This window comes from Equus asinus, chromosome 10, assembly GCF_041296235.1.
Source record: "Equus asinus isolate D_3611 breed Donkey chromosome 10, EquAss-T2T_v2, whole genome shotgun sequence".
NCBI classification, from domain to species: domain Eukaryota; kingdom Metazoa; phylum Chordata; class Mammalia; order Perissodactyla; family Equidae; genus Equus; species Equus asinus.
Window position 1 is genome coordinate 64,472,180 of NC_091799.1, and position 25,572 is coordinate 64,497,751.

Here is a 25,572-nt window from a genome sequence, read left to right on the forward strand (position 1 = left end):
ATATCCTATCCATATCCTACCCGTATGGTAAGATTTTTCTTTTCCATGTGATAAGGATTTTCAGTGTTTTTTGAGAGCTTGGTTTTTGTGGTGGGAGAGAAGAAATGAAAGGCATATAACATTAATGTGTCCTTAGCATCCCCCAAAATAGTAATGCCATAGCAAATTTATAACAATGAAAAACTGCATAGCTCAGAGCCCTCCTATGACTTTTGCGGGCTCTGTGCACTTTTGGCTTTGTGGATCTCTTCTTCCATAAAAAAAATACTAAAAATTACACTTTACAACTGCGTTGATATAAAGAGAAGTATAATCTAAAATGGATTATATTCATTTTTTTCTGATTTTAAAAGAAATTAAAATGTTTTTGAGGGCTCCTACAAATATTATGGGCCTTGGGCAAGGTACCCACCATGCTTAATGGAGAAGCTATGTTGGCCCTGTCATAGCTAAATTGGTTACATTTTAAGCCAAACAACTGTTTTCTGCCTACTGTTCATCTTTTTAGTTTAAATGTGTTTTTATTGTTAAATAGGGTTTGGCAAGGGAGCTGGTATAAACTGGTATGAGGCTGCGTTGGCAAAGCTAACCCTGAAAACCCCTCTCAGGTTTTGTGCCTGCAGCTTCTTTTCACAGGATTTAAAGCTATTTTTCTAGTTTGTCAAAATCCTTGTTCTTCAAAGGTTTGTGTTTTTATGTGACTGATGCTGTGAAAAGAAATGCCATCATGATTATATTTACATTGTGAATTTGTATAGTATGGGAAAACTAGAATTTTTCATGCAGAGAGCCATTAGGGTTTTACTCAATATAGTTCTTCGAAGTAAAATTGATGTTGGAGTATTTTCCTATAATACAGGTGAAAAGCCACTCTGTCACTTAACAAAATAAATGCTCATTCATATGTTTAATGAAAACTCCTGTGCCTTCCATTGAGGCTGAGTTTTATCTGAATCTTTCTTCCCAGTTATCTATGGTTTGGGAAAACAGAGCTAACTTGGGTACATAAATTCTGTCAACAAGTATTTCTTGAGATCCTCTTGGTTGTGAACTATCTGGAATGAAACTGGTAAACTAATCTCAACATCCATTCTTCTGTCTAACATCACTGATAAGCTCCAGCATTTCTTACTTGATAGGTGTTGGAAGCAGACATTTTTGGACTGAAAACCCAGTGCTCTTGCTTACTGGCTGCATGGCTTACATTTGTTCCTGACATTTCTGGCCACCAGGTGCCAAGCACTGTTCAAGGCATGGAGGGGGAAAAGATGAATAACATGCAGTCCCTACCTTCAAGGGAATCACGTTTAAAAGGAAGACAGGCAAATGCAAAGCTTTTGAAAAGAATGATGGAAAATGCAGGGATAAAGCAAGGGTATATGAGCATCTCTTAAACTAGGTTATTCCATCAAGTAAACTTTCTTGGGGGAAGTGATGTTTTGGCATGTCTCTTTACCATGGAGCTTCTTTTGCTCTGTATGTAATTGGATATTAACCTCAGAAGGCTGTTAGGTTTAAAGATGAAAATGTATAAGAGTTATCCAGCATTGAGCCTGGGACATGATTTTTGCACAAAGGTTTCCAATTCTATCACTCCATTTTTCTCATTAAGAGCATGTCAAAAGGAAAAGATGAAAGAAACGATGAATCACCAATTAGATAATCGGTCCCTGAATGAAAGAGGTAAGAATATATGTAGTTCATAAACATCCCTTTGTATCCGTTAATACATCTGTATGTATCATCGATCCCAAGGATGGAAACAGAGGCTGTGTCTACTCCATAACAAAGATTACAAAAACAAAACAAAGCTCTTAAATGTTAATGTTCAAAATTTTCTGTTTCCATTCATACATTTGCCTGTGACATAGAGAGTGCTAAAAAGTAAACTAAAGTGCTTCTTGTTAAATGAGTCAGTTTGTTGAAAGAAGTAAACTAAGACTTGGGAAACATTGCTCATACCTAGAAATTCTGCCTATAACGGGCTGATGTGGAAGGGGTAATATGTAGGGCACCTGTTGACACTACATATGGCATCTAAAAAAGCACTCGTTAATTCAGTTTCCTAATGGCTCACCTCCCCCGAGTACTCACTGTGGAGAAGTTTCACTGAATAGCTTAGGATCGCCCAGACTAACTGACCATAATGGAACAAGGTGCCCTGTGATTGTAGGCATCTCTCTCCGGTGCTCCGAATGTAACCAGTAATGATGGGTTTTTTGTTTTGCCCTTTCCTTTCTGTGTTGCCAGCAGCAAAGACTGTTTCTCATCTGTCTCACGTGGCCAAATTAGGTTCATCTCTCATGCTGACAGATTTAAGGAATCAAATCCTGTGATTGTTGTCCCGATTCCTTCTCTAAAGTCCATGTCAGAATTGGAGCGCTCCTGTCAGACTTGGGAGGAGCCCCTTTCCCGTCACACCTCCATACAGGCCTCCTCTCTGTCCACACTCGAGACCAAGCCGTTCTGCCTAAATCCAAAGCAACAGTGGCCTTTGGCAGGCTTGTAACTTTTGCTCTCTGGCATGGGTGGAACTAGCGTCAACTGGGTAATTCAATCCTTGAGATCCTTCTTCAATGAATGAAAGAATCCAGGAATGGGCTGCCAATTGCCTCTTCCTTGTGCCCTGTTTTCTTTGGTGCAGGATGCTGAATGGTGACGGTCCATTTCCACACCTCCCCTCCCGACACTGCAGGATTTATGGTCTGCATGCCCCAGTTGTGAAGCTGGCTTATGGCATTTTGCTGCCGCAGGCCTGTAAATGTTTAGAATTGTGTGTTTATATTTCCAGGGCTACAGTTTGAAAATCGAGGAAGCAAACAGATAGCAAAGAATTTGCAGGTCAAGCTGCTGCTGCTTCCTCATTTGGAGGGCTTATTTTATGTCTGTGTACTTCATACCTAGATTTCGATGTAGCTCCTGTTTTTCTGACCTTCATTTCTTTGGTTAGGTGCTTTCAAGTGGGTTTTTCTGTAAGAAATCCCCATAGTAGAAGTGTTTACAGGAAGTGACGGGTAAGCAAAGGTTGCCTGACACATGGAACCTCAGAAACTTTCCCATAATGAAAAGGTCTGGCTTGTGGATGGGCGCTCTTCCATCCAGACAGACAGGAATGTGGCTAGGCAGCCAGAAGACACATGGACTTGTGACCACCAGGACAGGCACCTCGCTAGAAAAGTCCCAGCAGCTGGGGCTGTTAATCTCTTCTGAATGTACTAGCAGGCATTTGCCTTCTATAAACCTATCCTAGATTCCTCTTATGTCATTGGAGCCATCATTTTTCCCCCTTGAGAATTCCTTCATGTGGATGTCCTTAATAAAACTCTTTTTGCTTACTCCGCCCTTGACCATAAAACTTAAATAGGAATATGAATTGTACTAATCTGTGAAAGAAATCAACATGATCTTGATGAGACCATTTCTACTGTCTTTGGTTCCTTCCTTCTAAAAATTTGTTCATTCAAACCAGTATTTGAGGGCCAGCCCCGGTGCCTAGTGGTTATGTTTGGTGCTCTCTGCTTCGGCAGCCTGGGTTCATTTCCCAGGCTCAGACCTATACCACTCGTCTGTTAGTGGCAATGCTGTGAAGGTGGCTCACATACCACAAAGAGGAAGATTGGCAGCAGATGGTAGCTCAGGGAGAATCTTCCTCAGCAAAGACAAAACCAAACCAACAAACAAAACCAGCATTTGAGCCTATATGGATCCATTTGGACATTTTAACAATTAGTATTAACTCAATAGCCTCAAAACAGTTGCCAAAATATGCTCATAAAACTCAGGTATCGTAACATGCCTGGCCCTCTCCCTCCTCCAGCTTTGGATGGTTTAATTCACTGATCACAGCCAGCACCTGAGTACAGAATAATTTATTTTTGTGGCGCTTCATGACGAAAGCCCAGCTGGCATTAGCTCAAGTTATGCAGCTGGCTATTAATTGAAGAAAACTCCTCTGTCACTCCTCAGTCAAACAGGGTCTGATTCAGCAGATCCTTTTCACTCTCATCCCTTCTATTCTACCAGAAGAACAAATGTAAATAACTCTCACTTGGCTTTGCCTGTCATGGATTGTAAATTAGCTGGCAGCATGCAGACTGATTGCATTAATGCTTTCTGGGCTGTTCTTCTCAATAGATTTTTATTTCTACAAGAGGTTTGGACATTTCATTTCCGAGGTTTTAGTGTTGTCCAGGAGAAGGAAATATTGCATCCTGCCTTTGTTTTAGATACTGAATAACTAATTTTCAAAGTAATTTCAACAAAATTTCCAGTTATAGCACCTGCGGGGTGGGTGCTGGTCTTCCGTGAGTTTATGTTCTGGTTTCTTTTCATACTTGACTGTGCTTGTCACTGCATTTTAAACAGAACCTCAAGAGAGATTTGTTCAGGATTTTTAAAATATATAAACACGTAATACATAGCACATTGTGTGCCAAAATTCTTTGATGAGTGCATTTTATAATTCTTAAAATCTGAAACTACTTGGCATGGGGAGATGAAATGGTATCTTAAAAATCATGGAACTTTTCCATAAAATGAAATTCTGTGTAGAAATGATGTAGGAGAATTCTTGTGGGAGTGCTAAAATAGTACATCAATTTGATCCTTATGGATATGAGAATTCACCAATTATACTATTATGTGGAAATATGTTTCGGTACCGAGGACCTCTTCCGTGTCCTTCTTCTACCGCAGTTTCTATCCTCTGTACAGTGTGCTTGTTGGATGGTGGATGACTAGTCATTGTTATACCTTGAGTTCTGAGACTCAACTTAAGGCAGCCAAATCGTACCTTACCAGGACTTAGGGCGCCAATGAGGGATTCAGTGGGATTTCGGCAACAAGTGCTGAGCAAGAAATCAGAACTTGGCAGAAAAAAGTAGAATTCAGGTGCTGGAAGAGCCCTGAGAGAACTGGCTTGTCCCCAGAGGCAGGTCTTGTGATTCATTAGAGGAAGAGCGTCCAGAGGGCATAGGAGAACCTGGCTTGGATTAGGCTGTCTTGCATTACGGGAGATTCAAAGCTAGAAGGGACAATAAGGCATTGCGTTGGGAGGCTTTCCTAATTCGGACTTCTGACGCATGGTCTAGCGTCCATGAGGTAGACCTCAGGGGTTGAGTAATCTGGGAAGAAGAGTAGATTATGCAAGAGCCAGCAGTCGTGGCTGACCTCTAGATCCAGATCTGAGTGGCATGACCTAGTTGTAGCTGAAGTTCTTGTAATGGATCCCCCATGGCAGGATTCTTTTGTGAACTCAGATAGGCTGAGGCTGCAGGGAGTAGATTCAGCTGGATGGGCTGTAAAGCTCTATAAGCTGAGACAACTGCAAAATGGAGAAGAAGCTTTGAGGAAACCATTGGTGTGAAAAAGAAATGGCAATCAAAATGGTCTAACTAATAATTATATGCCCTTCCTACACAATTCTGAGAAAGTGTTTAGCCAAAACTGTATTCCCTATATAAAGGGGGTGTCTCATGGGGAATTCCTCTCCATTTATAAACTGGCAGACAATTTGAGTGAAAAATATTTTACTAGTCTGGGCATTGTCTGAGCATAAAACCAGGGATTTCAGTCCTGAAATGTAAATGTGTATTTACTTGCCAGAAGTCTGGTGATGGATATATTTGTAGACAGGGTGTTAGAAGAAGTTACATTCTAATAAGATATCTTATGATTCATTTCCTTCATTTGTAGAAGCAATCACTGTTTTGATAACATTTAATTTTTGAATCTTGGTGTCAGGTTATACTTCTTTAAATTTTATTGAGCATCACCTATAAATGCTTATAGTGAGAGCTGGTCAGGCAATAAATGTTATATATTAAGTACGTTCTATTTTGGGGGCACAATTTTCAATTCTAGGGTTAAAGCAGTGAACAAGACAAACAGAGTTCTCACTCTATAAGAACCTTCAAGAAGAGTGGGAACTTATTGTCGTACCTTGTAATGGTCAGAGCAGAGTGTGCCTGATTTCCTCAGGAGCCATTAGGAACGGCATCACTTTCTTTAAGTTCTGAGACTCTTTACGAAACTCAGCTTATGCCAGAACTGATGAGAATTAGATCTTCCTATTACATTTCTTCTTTCTAAGAAGATTGAAATAATGAGTCTACAAGACAAAAATGACCCTCCTACCAAACCAGACTCCAGATGTGGTTTTCAACTTGCCCTTCTCAGCACAATACTGCAGAGAAACCTAGAGTAATGGAAAGCCTTTAGAGCAAAGAGATTCCACGAGTGCGATTTTGTCAGTGGCCTTCACAGTTAGTTCTGCAGTGCTTAAACGGGACTATTTAAGATTGCTCCCATAAGTTACAGCTCTAAATCATTTAAATAGGGGAGGACATGACAGGATCGAAAAGCTTTCCTTTCCTTTCGCTCTGAGAATTCAGAATGAGCAGCCACTATTGAGGGAGCAAGAAGAGAGAAGGAACTAGAACCTGGAATGAGCTTATGTGTGGGCCCTCATTGTTCCAGGGTTTACAAAGGGCTATGCTATCATCACCTTAAACGAATGGCTCCTACTCCTTGTGCCAGCTTAATTGCCAGCTTGGCTCCTGAACAAAGAAATCACAATTGAGGCAAAACCTACATGTTTGCTGTTGAAGGTAAAACCTCCTTGGAGCAATCTTTGGGTTGTTTTCCATTTGATGTTTTAAACCTGCAGAAAGAGACCTCTTTCTTTTCTTTATAAGAAGGTGATGTACCATTGTGCTATTAACGTTTCAGCTTTGAGTACATGCTTCACGTATTTGGGCAGCAAGACTGAGTTACATACTGATGACTGAAAATTAAAAGTGGGGAGAGTGGGATAGTACATGTCAAAATGTCATGATGTAGCTACATACACACGGACAAAATGTGCTTCTCTACAGTCAGTTGTATGTATGAGTTACATCTCAAAGTGGAGTCCCCAGACCAGCAGCATCGATTTTCCTTGGGAACTTACTAGAAATACAAATTCTCTGGTCCAGGCTCAAGCCTAATGAATCAGAAACTCTGGGAGTGGGCCCAGCAATCTGCATTTTAAAAAGGCTTTCAGGAGATTCTGATGTGCTCAAGTCTGAACCATTAATGCAAAGAATACCAGAAGGCAAACGGAGAATAACTCAACTGGTTCAGCACCACTTAAAATGAATTATGACCATATTTAGAAATTTCGAGAAGGATATATATATATATCCATAGTGTTTTTTTTTAAGCAGAATTTTATGTTTGGAAAATGGGCTAGAATTCCTTTCACCAAGTTTTTGTTTGTTTGTTTTTGAAATTAAGAGGTAAGCAGAGAGTGAGCTATTTATGTGGTTCTGGAGGAATAATGGAGTTTGTTCTTGTGGAAAAGGGATCTCATGGAAAAACTTCACTAATATTCTGTCTAGACACGTATTCTTTTTGGAGGCAGGAAACACAAAAGAGAATTGGCTTCTTCATCAAGTTCAAGGAAATGGTGTTTTAATTCTGTAGAGAAGTAATTTCATTTTCTTAGAGAAATGGGTAGACCGATATTAGTAATTCAATTTTCTTAAATATAATGATGGTTGCTACAGTTCTTACCATGGCTGAAAGAAGTAAAGTCAAATAGATTTATATGTACCTAATGATTGGAATTTGGGGGTGGGGGGTGGTAAAACTATATAGCGGGGAGGTAACTTTATAACAGCCTACAGCTAATTATCATGTGCTGTTTCCTGCAGTACTTTGACGGGATAGCTAAGGGTGTAACAGAAATCTGACTCTGTGACCTTTGTACATAACTCCATTTGGATTCATTCATTTAACAAAGATTTGTGGGACACTACCATGGACTTCTCACTGTAATGTACCAGGGTTGTACAACTGAACAAGACAGCCACAGCTTTGGTTCTTGTGAAGCCAGAGGTTCAATGGTAAAGCTAGATAAGTGATAAGCAATTACAAAGAAGTGTAGTAACTTTCTGAATGAGGCAGAGTATAGGATGCTATAAGAGTAACTCTCCTGGACTTGAAGATATGGGCTTGGGGTGGCCAGGAATGGTTCATGGAAGAGGCACTAGAACCTACAGGCTGAGTAGAAGTTAGCCAGATGAAGCAATGGCAGGCGGAGTTCCCAGCACCATCACGTGACTGAACATGGCTCCATCTGGTGGAGATTGGAGGGCAGGTGGTGGCTGCGCACCTGCGCACCTGTTTCTCTGCAGAGAGGTAGGAGATGAAGCTGCGGAATAATGCAAGAACAGAAAACAAAGAACCTTGCTAGCCATGCTCAGGATTCTGGAATTTATTCCAACAAAATGGGAAGCCTTTATTTAGGTTGTAGGGTTTGGCCATACCATGGAGACTGGCTTGGGGAAGCACAATGCTGGAGGAAGGGAGACCAGTGGAGACACTATTAAAATAATTCAGACAACACGTATTCATAGTTTGGACGAGCAGCAAGGGGAGGATTAAGAGACATGAAAAAACTGAGAAAATAGCTAGTTAGGAAGTAAATTCAGTGCGACCTGGTGATTCATTAGATGTGGAAGCAAGGGAGAGGGAAGCACCTTGAGCAACTAGTAGGCCATTCATTGAGCTGGGGGCACAGGAGTAGCAGCTTTTAGGGTGAAATGATAAGTTCCATTTGGACATGCTGGGTCTGAGAAGTCTGTGGTTGTCTCAGTAGAGATGACCAATAAACTGTTGGAAATATAAGGCAGGCCTGGAGCCCATGTGATCGGGGCCCTTCCTGTAAGCTAGTCTGTCCTCATAAATGCTTTTTGTGCTTGCTGTGTCATGGAGAAGCTAAAGCCAAAGAACTTTCTTTACGGTGCTTGATTACTCCATAGCGATTGGGCACTACTCTTGATGGCAATTTGAAGTGCTAAGTGCATTTTAGAACTGCAGAATTTTTCTTCAAGAAATCCTAGAAAGCAATTTGGTTTGCTCAATGAAACATACAACCAACTAACCACACATATTACCTTTCAGTTGGTATTTTATTTCAACAATGGAAAATATGAGAGAACTAGAATGGTATAACCCCAATACTCTTATTCTCATTTTCATTAGGGATCATTTCCCTGTAACAGAAAAGAGTACATATATGTACTATAGAATTGTTGTTTGGTGACAGCAATAGTACAAAATGAATAAGTGAATATAATAGCTAAAGAATAAAATAAATATTCACCTTTTGAGAAAGAAATATGTTCATCATACAACTCTTTAATTTTATGGTGAGGTTAAATCAGTGCATATAATTCAAATAAAATATTTAAATTAGAATGTTAGAAGCTTTCTTTTGTCATGTCAAAAAAGAAGTTGAGGGCCCTCTATTTACTGAATAACTACATGTATACATCATGACTATCAACAACTGAAGAAAAATCTCATATAAATTATGAACTACTCTGTAAATTTTTACCCAAAATTCTTTCCATAATTATGGAATTTTTGAAGTTGCTTTATTTTTGAAAATCATAAGTTATCAGAGAAATTAATATATAGACAAATTTCAACTAGTCTTTAGGAATATTAAGAGCAAGCATTGTCATTGACAAAATTTAGAATGGTGAAATCCCATTAATGTTTGCAAGTTACCAAGTGAGGAAGTTTAGAAAGTAGGTATAATATATTTCTGATGATGCATTATTTTTAATGCCTGCATTGTTTTGGTCCATTAAGTGGACAATTAAATGTACGTTTGTGATGTTCTAACTTTTTCTGATTAATAATTGTATTTCTATTTGAAATACAAAATTCCTGCTCATGCATAATGTAGACTAAAGCTACGGCAGGTTGGATGCTGGTCAAAACTGTTAAAGCTTATCTTCTGGAGTCTCAGTTTCTCTTCCTGAGCTCTTTGTCCTATTTCAGGTCATCAGAACCCTTATTCTCTCTAACACAGGCTGTATTCCTGTTAGTACAGAGTTCTTCCTCATGTCCTATCATGGCTTTGTCTTAACCTTCAGTAAAATATGTAAATATGTGTGTATGAATACGTATACACATACATAGGTATTTAAATATCCAATAAACTATGTTAGGTCTTCTGTAAATTTAGGATAAGCTTCCTTAAATTGGGGGTAGATCTTTATTGCGGCTTACCAAACATTTCATATGCCGACTATTTATTGGACATACTATATAGAGTAGTAGTATATTTACAGCTGAAGTCCTACTTCATGTGGGATGTCCCAAATTTGTGGTGGTAAACAGATTAGCTCATTCACGAAGAATACAGAAATACGAAATTATTTGTATTTTCCCATAATGTCATTCACTGCAGTAGGTACACAGTAAATCTTATATTGAAAAGAAAAGAAACTTCATTTTAAAGATTGCCCCTGAGCTAACATCTGTTGCCAATCTTTTTTTTTTTTTTCTCCCCAAAGTCCCCCAGTACATAGGTGTACATTCTAGTTGTAGGTCCTTCTGGTTCTACTATGTGGGATGCTGCCTCAATATGGCTTGATTGGTGCTAGGTCCACGCCCAGGATCCAAACTGGTGAAACCCTGGGCCACGGAAGTAGAGCATGCTAATTTAACCACTTGGCCACGGGCTGGCCCCTAGAAAGTTCATTTTAAAAGCCTGAAGGGTAAGTCGATTAAAGGCCTTAGAAACGTGCCAGAAAAAAGCTGAAATCTAAGAGATTGGAAAAAGTAGGAGGAGTTAAATATAAAAGCACACAACTGAGAAATCTTAATCAGACCCTGGCCTGGGTAGTGCCAACATTCATGTTGAAAAACTTGGGAATACGTAAAAGCTACGTTTTCTAATCACACACTACAGATAGAACTTTATCTGTATTTGATATACTCCACATTTGTGTACCCAAAATGACTACCTCCATGATCTATTCCTTTGTCATGTATCCTTATTATTTCAAAATATAACCCACTGAGCTCTTTCTTTTGCTATTTACTCTTTTTTTTTGTTTCTTTCTTTTGACTCTCAACATTTTTTCTCTTCTTTTTCTCTATGGCTTCGTTCTCCTAATAATTTTTAAAATTATATTTGTCCATGTCCTAAAGAAATATATTTGTTTTCTAAGAGCATTGTAGTTACTTCTCTGCCCAGGTTTTCCTGCTGCTAAGTTTTAGTCATTATTCTTTCAGGCTTGGAAGAAATCGACTTCTTCAGCAAGCTCCAAACAATGTAATATTATAATATGTCAACACCGCCCATGTGCTCATGTTCTGCTGGCATTTACAAAATCTTTATTGAGTATCAAGTATGTGCAAGGCAAAGTCAACTTAGGGACTTTAGGATTTATAGGATCTGCCATTTGTAGGAAGATTTTATAAAGAAAAGTTAAACCCCCCAAAATGAGTGTTGACTTCCAGTTTGCATGTGTATCCCCTCTGATGCCTTTAAAAAAAAAATCTGCTCATCTTGTGTCAATAAAAAGGCTATATTTACTATAACTTGAGAGAGAGAGTCTGTATGAAAAATTTGTACCCTACATGTTAAAGATAAAAGTGAAGAAATTATGCTACTTTGTTGAATTTTCCCAGTGATATATGTAAGCATTTACTCCCTAGAGGAAACTTTGGAAACGCTGGTGCTGATAATAGGGCCCAAATAAATACCAGCTCAGTGCGCTTTCGCACATGTCATCTCATTTGTTTTTGCATCATCCCTAGGAGGTACATATATAAGTGTTTCATTTCATTAGCATCACAACAGATTGTTATGCAAATCAACAGAATGAAAAGTTAAGGCTACACTATCAAACAGAAAAAGCCTTCACTTGTGTGTTGAAGCAGTGGTTCTCACCCGCTGTAAATCACTGGGGAACTTTTGAAAATCTCGTGCCCAGGCCAGACACCCAAACCAATGACGTCGGAAATACATTCCCCACACCTGCTCTGCCTCCCAGTGATGCTCCCTTCCACCTGTTCCTGTCATCTGAAAAGTGATCCTTTGAACCAGCTGGATGCAATGAAGTGCTCCCCACCCCCCATCTGAATATAAAAGTCTTATTTAGCCTTTGACAGTTTACATGAATAACTAATGCAAAGTAGGCATCACAGCCTATGTTAAGAAATACTTAATAAGAACTTCAGGATTCTGCCTTGTTTCTTATTTTTTTCCCCTTGACGATCACCTTCAAACCCAGCTCAAATGTCTCTCAAGTTCTTGCCTTCAAGACCATCCCACCCCTGCTTTGGCCCAGCCTTATGTCAAATTAGAAATTGCCAGAATTCTCTGACAACAGTCTCTGTGAGATTCAGTCCAGAGCTCACGTTATTGCCAAAGCCGATCTTTCTGACGAGACATTGTGTTGTGTAAGTCCACAGCCCAGAAACTCTCATTGGCTCTCCATGCATACAAATAAAGTCAAACCTCTTAACTCAGGAAATGCTGCATGGTGCACCTCCATTGCTTGCAGGTTAAGCCCACGAGGCCCCTTTGTGATGGGGTGCCCTTGTGCACACACTGTTTCTCTTGTGGAGAAAGTCTTCAACCCCATTCTGTACCCTGGAAGCTCACCATCCAAGACCTACCTCAACAGTAGCTCTTCCGGGACACTGTCCCTGGTCCTCAGGAAAAGCTACACCCTCTGGGCTGTCTCAGCACTTTAACTTCACCTTTATAGAGCAATTATTATGTAGGTAAAATGGTATTTCCAGTTACTAAAATGAAGCTATAAACAGTGCAATATATGTATCTTGTGCTTATTTAACTCACAGAGGAAAATACCCATATTTTTAAAGACTCCAGACGTTTTAAAATATAGTTGCATATAAAAGAATGATGTTTGGTTTTGCTTTATCGTGTTTCCGTTCCTTCGTTCTTTAATTCTTGTTGAGGGAAAAGAAATCAATCTCTGGAAAATATATCTGAAGTATGAGAGAAGAATTCCAAAAACTATGACAGATTTCTAATAAGATCTGAAAAGCACTTTTTAATGTAATATATAATGCTTATTTTGCACCAGTGGTTTATGTAAACTGTTGAAGAATATAAATGAGACTTTTAGGTTTGGGTTGCGGAGGAGGCTTTGTCATGTTTTCAGTTGATTCAAATATCCAGTTTTCAAAATAGTCTGCCCACATGATTTTTAGATATAACTTGGCCCAAACAGCTAATTGTTGACTCCAATTTTCACCTTTTAACAAGCAATTGTGCTTTTCCATACACACTGTCAAACAAGAATACCGTGTCAAGAAGTAAGGCACAACATTTCAGAGTAAAAAAATAAAGGATCCTCACCATGTCTTCAGCCAAGGGGTTCCCAGACCTTGGTGAGCATAGAATCACCTAGAGGGGCTGGCAAAACACACCTCACTGGGCCGTCCCCAGAGTTTCTGGTCCTGTAGGTCTGCGCTGAGCCCTCAACCGTCTAACAAGCCGCTGGCTGACGCTGATGCTGCTGGCCTGGAGACCACACTTTAAGAGTCACTGCATTATCTTAACCACTTGTCACTTGAGCTTCTACCACAATGCACCTATCTGTTGACTAACAGGAATAGCTTGAGTGTCACCAAACATCCTAGTGTTTCCAAATATCCATATGTGCTCGTAGACCCATAGAAACAAACCAGATCTATATTAAGACTGTTTTGTTGTTGTTGTTGTTTTGGCCTACTTTAGCATGTTTCATCAATCCTGGAGAAAAATAAATGTTTTCTCATCTTAGCATCATAGATTTTTTTACAATGACAGAAGATTCTGTCTTAAACATTTTAATTTTCACTCATCTGATAAATATAAGCAGATGAGTGCCAGCCAACTTCTGTTTTTTAAAGGTGTATTGGATTTTTTAAGAGTTTAATAAAATAGGCAGATTTTGTCCATGAAGTTGGAGGGATTCATTTCCTTGCACGGATATTCTACAAATAAATAGGAAAATTTCCAACTGCTATTTTTGGGAAAATCGGCAAAAAAATTCTACAAGTATTTGCTGTCGTGCTATTATCTTTACTACGATATTGGTCATAAACTTGTGTTATATGAAGACAGTGTGTTGGAGAAATCACGTCCTAGTCCTATCGTAAGGAAATAAAACAATGAGACTGACAATGTCTTGCTTCTGCAGCATTGCGCTATTTGCCAACATCTTTTATTTAATTAAATTAATTAATTAATTTTTTTTGAAGATTGGCCCTGAGCTAACTACTGCCAGTCCTCCTCTTTTTGCTGAGAAAGGCTGGCCCTGAGCTAACATCCGTGCCCATCTTCCTCTACTTTATATGTGGGACGCCTACCACAGCATGGCTTGCCAAGCAGTGCCATGTCTGCATCCTCGATTGGAACCAGTGAACCCCGGGCCGCCAAGAAGCGGAACGTGCACACTTAACCGCTGCGCCACCGGGCCAGGCTGCCAACATCTTTTAATAACCTGTGTCTGAGAATGACTAACTGTAGGCAGAAGGAAAGCTAGGAAAAATTCAGGGATATGCCCAAACGGTCAAACAGCCTGGACTAGACTGAGGTTTGGAGCCGCTCTATAACCTCTGGCCACCTCCTAAGATGGTTCAAGCATGCCGCAGCCAGGCTGGGCCCATGGCCCTGAGGACGGCATGTCCAGCAGGAAGAGAAAGCAAAGAAGGATACAGCCTCACTATAGAATCTGCCCCAATATCTCCTTTAGCATCTTGGATGGGGTTTCTGAAAGTCTAGAGAGTGAACCTATGACCAGAATTGCTGATATTTTTAGCTTGAAGAAACTTAAAATTTTTAGATTAGGATTATAGTGTTAATACCTTACATTTCTTTAGCTAAGAATTTTCAAACCATTTCCCTGCAAATCACATTGACTCTAAACCATTCTGTGAAGTAGACAAAGTCATCGTCTCATTTTTCAAATGAGGACTCAGGTTTCTTTGTTGTTGTTGTTTTTTACAAAGGTCTCCAATGTCAGGATTAGTTGTTTTTGTTTGTCTTTTTGTTTTGTTTTTTGTTCTTTGAGGAAGATTGGCCCTGAGCTAACATCTGTTGTCAATCTTCCTCTCTTTATTTTTGTTTGCAAAGATCTCCAATGTCAGGGTTAGTTGTCGTAGTTGTGTTTTGTTTTGGTTTTTTTTGAGGAAGATTGGCCCTGAGCTAATATCTGCTACCAGTCTTCCCCTTTTTTTTTCTCCCCAAAGCCCCAGTACATAGTTGTATACCCTAGTTGTAGGTCATTCTAGTTGTTTTATGTGGGATGCCTCCACAGCATGGCTTGATGAGCACTGCGTAGGTCTGTGCCCAGGATCCGAACCAGAATGCAGGAACTTAACCACTCAGCCATGGGGCCGGCCCCCAGGACTAAGGTTTATTTAATTCAAGTGACATACTCTTCAAACACACCTGGGAGGGCCCTGTGTTCTAGCACCTGTACTTCAAGTGTGTGCTCATCAACCAAATTTGGTTTTCATTCATTCATTCATTGAAAAAATATTTATCGAGTATACTCTATGTGCCATGTACTATTCTAAGTGCTGAGGATACAACAAAACAAAAATTCATGACCTCGTGGAGTTTGCATTTCAGTGTATGGTAGGCAGAATAATGGCCTCCATGAAGATTTCACTGCCTAATTCCCAGAACCTATGAATATGTGACCTTACATGGAAAAGGGGATTTTGCAGATGTGATTGTGACCTTGAGATGTACTGATTGTCCTAGATTATCCAAGTGGACCCGATCTAATAATGCAAGTTCTTAAAAGCAGAGACTCTTTCCTGACCGGGTTAGAGAGAGACATGATAACAAAAGGAGGGTCAGAAAGATGCAGCCTTGCTGGCTTTGAAGACAGAGAAAGAGGGCCATGAGCCAAGGAATGTGAGTAACCTCTAGAAACTGGCACAAGAAAGGAAACGTGTTCTCCCCTAGAGCCTCCGGAAAGGCCCACAGTGCTGCCAACATCTTGATGTTAGCCCAGTGAGACCTGTGTTCAACTTCCACCCTACTGAAGTGTGAAATAATTGATTTTCATTGTTAAACCACTGCGTCTGTGGTAATTTGTTGCACAGCAATAGAAAACTAATTCAAGGAAGACAGACAATATTCCAAAAAAGTAAGTAAAATATATTGTATGTTGGATAGTGATAAGTGCTAGGGAGAAAATAAGTCACAGAATGAGATAGGAAGCGTCCGGAGGGAACACAATTTTAGATAGAGTAGGCTTCTATGTTGACATTTGTGTGAAGGAGATGAGGTGAGGGAACATTGAGGGAGGTGAGAAGAAAAAAACATTTCAGATGTTCAGAAAGAGCAAGAGGCCAAAGGCTTTCACTCTAGGACAATGACCCTACCTGAATAGATGCTGAATATCAACATAAAAAGAGCAATTACTGTTCTGGAATATCCAGGTTTCCCCCCATAACCATGTATGGCGATTTAGGATAAAGGCTCAAATCTCAAAAGGTGACAGTCTGAGTTTTCTATAAGGAAGTAAACAGCCTAGTGTAAATAACAGCATTCACTTTTTCCTATTTTCTGGAGAATACAGGAAAAAACTGAATACTGTTTAGTTTGCAACATATTAAAAAAAAAAAGGTACCTTGGGGGCCCGCCTGGTGGTGCAGTGGTTAAGTGCACATGTTCCTCTTCAGCGGCCTGGGGTTCACCCGTTCAGATCCCGGGTGCGGACATGGCACCGCTTGGCAAGCCACGCTGTGGTAGGCATCCCACATATAATGTAGAGGAAGATGGGCACGGATGCTAGCTCAGGGCCAGTCTTCCTCAGCAAAAAGAGGAGGATTGGCAGCAGATGTTAGCTCAGGGCTGATCTTCCTAAAAAAAAAAAAGATACCTTAAAACTTAGTCTAAAGCAAACAACTTGGGAACATTCAGACTTGGGTCCTTTGAGACCATCTACTCAACATCTTTATCAACCAACAGCCTGTAGCACTCCAAAGGGATCTCAGACTATAGCTCATCTTGAATTGTTGCTATAATAAATTAAGTGCAGGGGAAAAAAACTAATGTAATTATTTTATTAATGGACTCTATTTCATGTACTACATAAATAAAAATAAAATCAGACTACTGATTCCATGCTGATTCACCATCAGTCTTGATGAAATTGTCCATTGATACTTCCAAGTAATCTGATTATAGAGACCAAGCCAATGGTTTTGTATAGTCATCCTCTTGAGTACCTGGGGGAAAAAACCCTGGATGTCTGATTTTTATTATGTTTTATTATAGTATATATTTTAATTTTCAAAGAAAGGAGAATAGAAATGGTATGATCTGTATCAATAGAAATGTTAACGTATAAAGCAAAGAAATGCCTGTGTAATTACTGGTGTAATAATAAACCTTCTGCAGTGATGCTTCATGGGAAATATGCCTTACCTTACTACTCCAAGTGTGGTCTGTGTAGGAGCATCAGCTGGGAGCTTGGTAGAAATGCACATTCTTGGACTCCACCCCAACCTACTGGGTCGCAATCTGCAGTTTCGTGAGATCCCAGCTCATCCATATGTACATTAAGTGTAAAAAGCACTGCTCTGGGGCAATACCTTGGATTCTCATTCTGAATTATCCACTAAGGATTTTATGTTCTTTAGCTGCTGACAACTTCAACGAAATCACATTATTCTGCATTCAGTGTTCTAGCATATCATGTTTTGAGACGCTATTTTCATCAAGGGAGCTTAGTGTCTCATGCCTCTGGAGATACCTACAGAGAAGTAGGTGGTTAGTGTTATGCTTTTAGAGAGTTTAGGAAACCTTTTGGCCATATGTTGTTTATTTTTCAAAACCTTAAATTGGCTAACATGTTTTTAAAGATATAATAGTTTAAGTTGAAGGGTGAAGGGTACAGAGGTTTAATTCAAACTTTAGTTCAAAGGAAGATAAATGAAAAATACAGAGGAAGACAAAGAAGAGTACCAACTTCTTGCTGAACCAGAATTTTCAAGTCGAACGAAGAAAATAAGTCCCCCTGGTTCAGTGCTAATGCAAGCTATGACTTGACCGTTCCGTGACCAACTCTGGATCCTCCTGTCTGTGCTCACACAGAGAGCTCGCCATGCTCCCGGGCAGCTTTTGTTTGTCGGCCAGCTCTGCGCTGTTGACTTGTTCTTGCTTTTACTGAACCAACTTCTGCCTCCACAAAGCTTCCAAGTAGCATTGCCTCTGAAGCTTGGAGACACAGAAGGCAAGTGAAATTCCGTTTCACTTGACACTCTTTAACCATAAGGTCTGTCCCCTGTGTGTTCGATTTCTGGGGTTAACCATCCTTCCTCTATGACATCCGTCTTTTCATATACTAGTTACTCTCCTTTAGACTAACTGCTTTCTCACAACATTCTTGGTGAAGTTTGTGACTCAGAGATAAGCTAATAATTACAAGTGTGACCCAATTAACTCAGAGCATCAGAGCTACTATTTTTTTTTACCACTTTCTGGATGTTATCAATTAATATGACTTTAAATCACATAGACTCTTTGGCTTGCCACATCCTACTGTCACATATTGATATCCACTTCACTAAATGTGCTCAGCTTAGCCACTATCTCCTTCCCACCTTGTAGCTGCTCAATTAGATGTTTTTGTTCTAACCATAGGGCAGGACTTCAAACGTGTCCCTGTTGAACTCCATCTTGTTAGGTTTGGGCCGTTAAGCTCTTATATCCTGAATATATCGTCCATTCTGTTAGTTAGTCTTCCCAGCTTGACGTCATCTTATTCTTTCCCAGAACACACCCCTTTCCTTAATAAAGTCTGTCACTGCTCCCTCAGTCCCTCTTAAACAAGCTTTATCATATGTCTGTTAGGATCTCTGTAGCTGATTTTGACAAGTATGAATTTGTTTCCTGGCACATGTGTATCTATTCTTAAATCTGTCACTTAATTACAATTCCTCTGTTAGATTACAGACTCCTGTTATCCAGGATCTTCTGTTTCCTCTTTACAGATTTACCTACCTTAAGTATATAGTTAATATTACTGACTTTGACTGGATGATGCTTGATGCTTACCTAATAAAAAGAGTGAGTGAGAGACTTGGTGTTTCAGATATAACAGAAGGATGCTTAGGAAATACCTTTTAACGAATCAAGCTCTAACTTCTGTTAGCAAAAGAGGAGGTTCAAATGAAGCTAGGGGTGCATCTAGGAAGGCTGTAAATGGTTTATTTTTTTCACTTCCCAGCCCATGGTGATTGCATGTTAGCCAATTATCTTGCATTTGATTTTAAAACAAATCAAAGTAGGTGACTCAGAAATGGGTGACTCAATCAAATTATAGACAAACCCTTGCTATAGTGACTCTCGTTAATTAAATGTCTGTGACAGCAGAATCAAAACAGGAAGAATGGTATACAATTTAGAAGCCAGGCCATAAAATTATTCCTTTCAGCTGGAGACACCTTAACTCCTTAAGTATATAACCGTTTTGAAGGAATAAGGATGAGCCTTATTCTACTTTGTCAGGAAGACTTGAATATTTGAAGTTAGATTTTACTTTATCTCATTTAAATCAAGTACATCAAGCCTCATCCATTTTAGTCTGTCTCAAATGTTAGGAGGATAACTTTCGTGTAAACTTTTCCTTTGCTGGCTCAAATACTTTTCTTTGGTGATTAAAAAAAAAATGCAAATTTTGTGAACATATTGCTGGAAAATAGATACTATTTTGGGTACTTCAAAAGCCTAGCAGAACTAAAAATAGATATGTTATAAAAAGCATGTTTAGTATCATTCGATTTTTATAAATTGATGTATTTGTTTATTTACATATATGTAAATTTGCAAATTTACCTATATGCTCATACGCAGAGAGTAAAGAATAAATGTATGAACTCACTCATACGCATATAGGCCACAAACCATTCTGTGATTATTTCAGAGTAAGTAGGATTGCAGATGCTTTTAAATATTCACAGGTTTTTTTTTCTGTATTTTCTGTTGTGAGCTTTCATTTTGGCGTAAGAAGAAAAATATAATTTTTAAAATTGTAAATTTCCCCAAAGCATTCTTTGTAATAGTGAAAATGGAAATGAATAAAATATCTATCAATAGGAGAATGGCTACATAAACAAAAAAGGAAAACTAAGAAATAAAATTAAGCAATGAGAAAAGATTCTGTGGTCATTTTAAAGGCTGATCAACAGGCAGATTTCCTGTACTATTAGGCAACAAGATGTGCTAGCTTCCTGAAACAGTAATTGTTATAAATAATAAAAACATATAAATGTTTAGCTTTCCCTGACTTTATCTAAAATAAAAGTGGACATAAAAATGTGTTGAAGCAAGCACACACATTGTTTTTAATGGTAGCTCTCAGATTTAATGTTCTCTAGTTAAAACACCAAGAGTACGGTGAGTAGTGGATGTCAGTCTGTGTCTCCCCTGCCTGGTCCCTTAGCTGTCACTGATGTGTGTCTACAGAGAACCTGATAGAGATTTGAGTGGTAGTAAGTTTCTCCTCGTTGCCTCATTGTGGTTGATATATCAGGCTGTAGCATATCCTTTTTCAAAGTTGTACAATCGGCTTCCATGGAACTGTTTGCCTTGTGATGTTATTGGAGTGTGTTTATCTGGAGATGAATACAGCGGTCCCTCAGGAAGTGCAGCAGGTTCCACTGTGGAGCACAGGGCACGGGAAGCGATGGTAGGGCATTTTTGCTGTACATCTATTTTTCATAGTACTTAAAAAATGAAAATGTTTGTTTTTGTTTTAGTAAATGGACGTGCATTTTTTTCCAAAGCAGCTTATTAAAGTTAATAAATAGTTTTTTTAGGGACAGTCTTTTTTCCACTTTCTATATTAGTCAGTGATCCTCCAGTATCAAAATACGTACAACTGAGGTCTTCTAAGAGAGGACGTAGTGCAGAATAAGGTACACCATCTAATCCTGTAAGAAATCTTGTGCAGTGTACCAACTCCAGGACAGATAGGGAGCACTCTCAGCAACTATATAGGAAATCCAGGTATGTGGAATCCCAGTGGAAACAGAGAGAAAATTCTATTCAGAGCTCAGTTTGTATAAATACCCTAGGAATGTTTTCATGGTTCAAAACTGATCTTTGACAACTGTATAAATATGTGTTAGATCATCTGTAAGCATTCACAAAATTTGTCTGTAATCTTCAGGTACAAAACAGTAGTATGGCTTTTAAAGGTCTACGTTGACCACAAGATTTGTCCTTTTACAGGTACACCTTGATTTACCTCTTTTTAGTGAGAAAAATTGAGGGAAGTGTGGGTGCGTGTTAGTGAAATGTACGAATAAGGTAAATGGGAAAAAGAAGTGAGAAAGAGGCAGAAGACAGCGAGCCACTGACAACGGTATTGGTTGGCATCAATTTCAAAAGCCACCTACCCCAATTTAGAGAATTTGCATTTAGGACTAATTAAATTACAAGCTAATTGGGCAGGAATTGAGTTAAGCCTACAGAGGTGCTTCATAAATATTCATATTGACAATGATAGAAGATGTTTTGTTCCAAGGCTAGATACTTCTATACTGTATGCCTTGTGAATGTTTGAAAGTCAATATTGTTTCACTACTGACCTTTTCAGGATAATTCTTACTCAGGGTAACTGAAATACATCCCTGTAGCAGAAGAGACCCTTTATAAGTTGAGGAATTTCCCCTATGTGCAATGCTCTGAAATGGCATGCATTTCAGAATCATGTCCTATAGATCATTAGTGTCAAATAGCATAAGCAACTTCGCTGGACTGCAAGATTCTTTGCCCTGGAATTCACAGTTTAATAAAAACAAGTGTTAAAAATTGTTGGTGATTTCTCCAGCTCTCTTGGAAACAAAATGGTCTTCTCAAATTATAATTTTGGCGCATTAAGAGTTACTCTAGTAGCCTAAGTGAGTTAGTTAATGTGCAGGTTGAACATCTGACACACACCAGGAAATAACTCAGGACTGTGGAATCACCCTCTCTTGCTACTTGATCGCTGTTTGCGTAAAACAGTGGGTAGTGAAGCTGTTTGTGTGTTGCTAGCAACTGTATCTAAGACTTGGGTTTATAGGAGAACAAACCATGCACTCCAGTACCAAGAGCACACATATATGATATTGACCTTAATTCCTAGGACTTGCTTTAAAACTGCACTCCAAATAAACACCCTCTTTAATTTTTCTCACATTTCTACGTGGTTATTCTTATTACAATAACAAATATTTCAATGATAGCCATTCAATGACTATTCCAAGTATATTAAAATTTTTCTTTCCTCTAAGGAGCTGAATTAATTCTCAGATATACTTCACATGAACTTTATTTTGGTTAAGTTGTGCTGTATTTATTTTTTAAATTTGTGAATGTGGGCGATTATTCAATGATCTATAACAATTCCAGACCTGTTTCCTTTTCTTTTAGTCTCAATAAAAGCTTGTTCCTATTCATTCAGCACTCTCTAATGTATCTGAGAGCCAGCTGCACCTTATCTGAAATGTAAATTAATGTAAAAACCTTTTCCATTCTCAATAAACAATCAGCTGCTGTCTTCCTATCTTCATGTTCATCAATGGTCAACATTCCACCTTCAACAGTTAACAAATATTTAAGTGCTTACTATGTACCATGCACTTTTCTACCTTCTGGGCAAGACAGATGTGGAATTACAAGTGTATCAAATATTATAACAGAAAGGTGGGAGGGTGCTCCAGGATCAAGTAAGAAGAGGACATTATGTACTTGTAGGAGTGGGTGGGGGAGAGGTAGCGGATGGTGTTAGAACAGGTAACTTTTCTAGAATTCATCAGGAAGTTATGTAATTTGGTAAATTGTGATGCAGGGTGGGGGGAAGGTGGGAAAAGGTGGGAAGAAGGGGTAGAGCCAGATAGTCCAGGATTTTGTATTTACTCCAGGAGAGCTTAGAGGCCATTGTTATTGGCTGGTGAAGAATGGAGTGCAGAGGGACAAGTGTAGATATGCAAGGCCAATTAGGAGATCATGTGGACAGTGAAGGCAAGGGCTGAGCATGACCTGGATCAAGGAACAAACACCATTGTTGGCTCTGACTCCCCTCCATGCCAAGCTTGTGGTCCCATGTTCCAGGCAAGAGACTAGTCATGCATCTATTTCTACTTTTATTCTGACTTGGTTGCTTTATGCCAGATGGGCCAAGTGTCCTCAATGCATCAGGAATGCGTTAATAAAGTGAAGACATCTTCTGCACCCTCCAGCTACCTCTCCTCCCTGTCCTTGCCCCTCAGTTCCTCTTGCCCCTTTCTCAGCTGCATGTCATTCACTATTGCCGTCCCTGTCCTGTCTTAGTTTCCCTTTAGTTATATTTTGCAGTGGAGATTTTTTAAGGAGTGAGCCACTATCGCTTCTTTGGCTCCCTTGGAGTAGACACAGTGAACCCTTGTGATCCAGCATATCTCTAAACCTGAGGAATATAGAGGTTCTTTGTATATCTAAAGGAACAATTCCATGCTAGTTGTTGAAACTGAGGAGTTCCTCATATATATACATATTTCATTGGTTATGAACAGTTCTTTCTTATCTCTTAAAAGCAGCAAAATAATAAAAATATTGAAATTATTCAGTGAATTAATTATTGAAATTTAAGGGCTTAAGAGGGTTTAACTGGGGTAAAAATAAAAGCTGTGTAGTAAATCCCAAACCCTTTTATCCCTCTTACTCATATTACATTTTTCTTTGAATGATAAGTTCCATGAAACTTTTCCTCTTCCCCAGCATTTTAAATCTGCTTTCCTCTTGTGCTTCTTTTAGTTCTCTTTCTTTCACATGAAAAACATTCTCATTGGAGCCTCAGTTTCCCTGAGAGGTGCTTCCCCCCCAGTGCTCATGCGAAGCACTGCTCCTCCCACATGGGTCTTCTTGTCCCAGATACCTACCATGCCGCTTCTTCCTCTGTGCCTTTCATGATGCCACTCATTTGAAATTCACTGCTACAGACCTGTGAAACACCTTCGGCAGGCACTGTGGTCAGCACTAAGGATTACAGGTGAATAAGGCGTGGTTGCTGGTCACTGGCAATAGCCATGGGATGGGGAGAAGAAACCTATAAAGACATAAGTGCTGAAATAGAGGTTGTTTTTTTTTTTTTTTATAATGGGGGAGGGTGGAGAAGCACAGGTTCACTTTGCCCAACATATCCAAGATGTCTGACTACTTCCAGTTCTTCCCCTCAGGATTAAATATACTATCTTCTCTCTCTTAGATTATTCAATATCCTTCTAACTAATTTCCTTACTTATACTCTTGCTCCCTGCAGTCTAATCTCACACAGTGGAGTTATTCTCCAAAACAGTAATTAGGTTACATTGCATTGCTTTCTGCTCAAAGCCATCCAATGGCTTCCCATATCATTTAGAATCAAAGTGAAAATTTATACTGTGTCTTTTAAAGATCTGTGTCATCTGCTCTCTACAATCCACCTCCCAGTGATCTGACCTCTTCTCAAGCCCCTTTCTTCCTCACCCACTCACTTCCACCACTCTGCCTTCCTGGCTGCCCCTTTCGCATACCAGGCATACAGCCTTTACACTTACTGTTCCCACTGCCAGGAAATCTCTTCCTCTGAGGATCTGCATTGCTGGTTCCATCCTGTCCTTCAGATCACTGCTCATTTGTCACTTTGTCAGTAAATGCTTTCCTGTCCATGCTATTCCCACCACCCTGAGATGCCCTGCTCTATCTTTCTTCATAGCACCTATGACCTACTTGATCTTTTCTTGTTTCTTTGTTTATTGATCATCATCCTTCAACAAGAATACAAGCTCTGTTAGGGCATGGGCTTTTGTCTGTATCTTCACAGTTGCATCCTCAGTGCCTGGAAAGGTACCTGACACATAATAGGTGCTCAATAAATGTTTGTGGAAGGAGGAAGGGAAGTAGAGAAGGAAGGAGGAAGAAGAGGGAGAGGGAGAGAAACAAGGAAGGAGGGAAGAAGGAAGGTTGGAAAGAAGAAAGGTAGGGAGGAAAGGAGGAAGGGTGGTAGGGAGGAAGAAAGGACAGGAGAAAGTCTCGTGTTAGTGTTACTAAGTCTCTAACACTGCTTAATATCTCTTTTAAACAAAAACAAAACTAGCTTCTAGCCCAGAGCCTTTTGAAAGTAGCGTTCTCTGGATGGAAATTAGCAAGGTTGTTCTGATTACATTGTATTTTATTTTCAGACACCTTCTCCTTTTTTTATACCTAGTGGTATTGACTTTCTATTTATGGTAGTACTATAAAGTTTCCCTTTAAATGAAAGCACTTAGAGTTTTCAAAATGTATTCTACTTTAGAATTTTTAAAATAAATAATGGTATGGGGAAACTCCTGCATGCAACAGAAATCATGAAGTAGAAATGTGGATATGGCAAAATATGAAGCTGGTAGTCTCAATGCTTGAAATTGGAGGTAAGTGACTTACAATAATTCTGCTTTTCTTCAAGGCCAATTGCAATTCCAACTTACATCCATGAAATGTTCCCTGACTACTGCCCTCCTCACCTTGTTCTCTCTTATTTTTTATGAGACTCCTGTGCACTATCATAGGTTGAACTGAAACTGCTTGGTATGGCTCACTGTTGTTTTGAGTCCTGATTTTGTCTCTCAACAGACTCCTAGATACAAAAAACAAACTGATGGTTAGCCAGAGGGGAAGGGGTTGGTGAATGGGTGAAAAAAGTGAAGGGGATTAAGAGGTACAAACTTCTAGTCATAAAATAAGTAGGTCTTGGGAATGTA

General features: G+C 39.3%; 1 protein-coding gene across 8 annotated transcripts in view; it reads left to right on the forward strand.

The window, feature by feature from the left end:
* The window catches only part of PDE4D (phosphodiesterase 4D), a 1,407,338-nt gene that overhangs the window by 929,664 nt on the left and 452,102 nt on the right, over positions 1-25,572 (forward strand). The window lies entirely within an intron of this gene.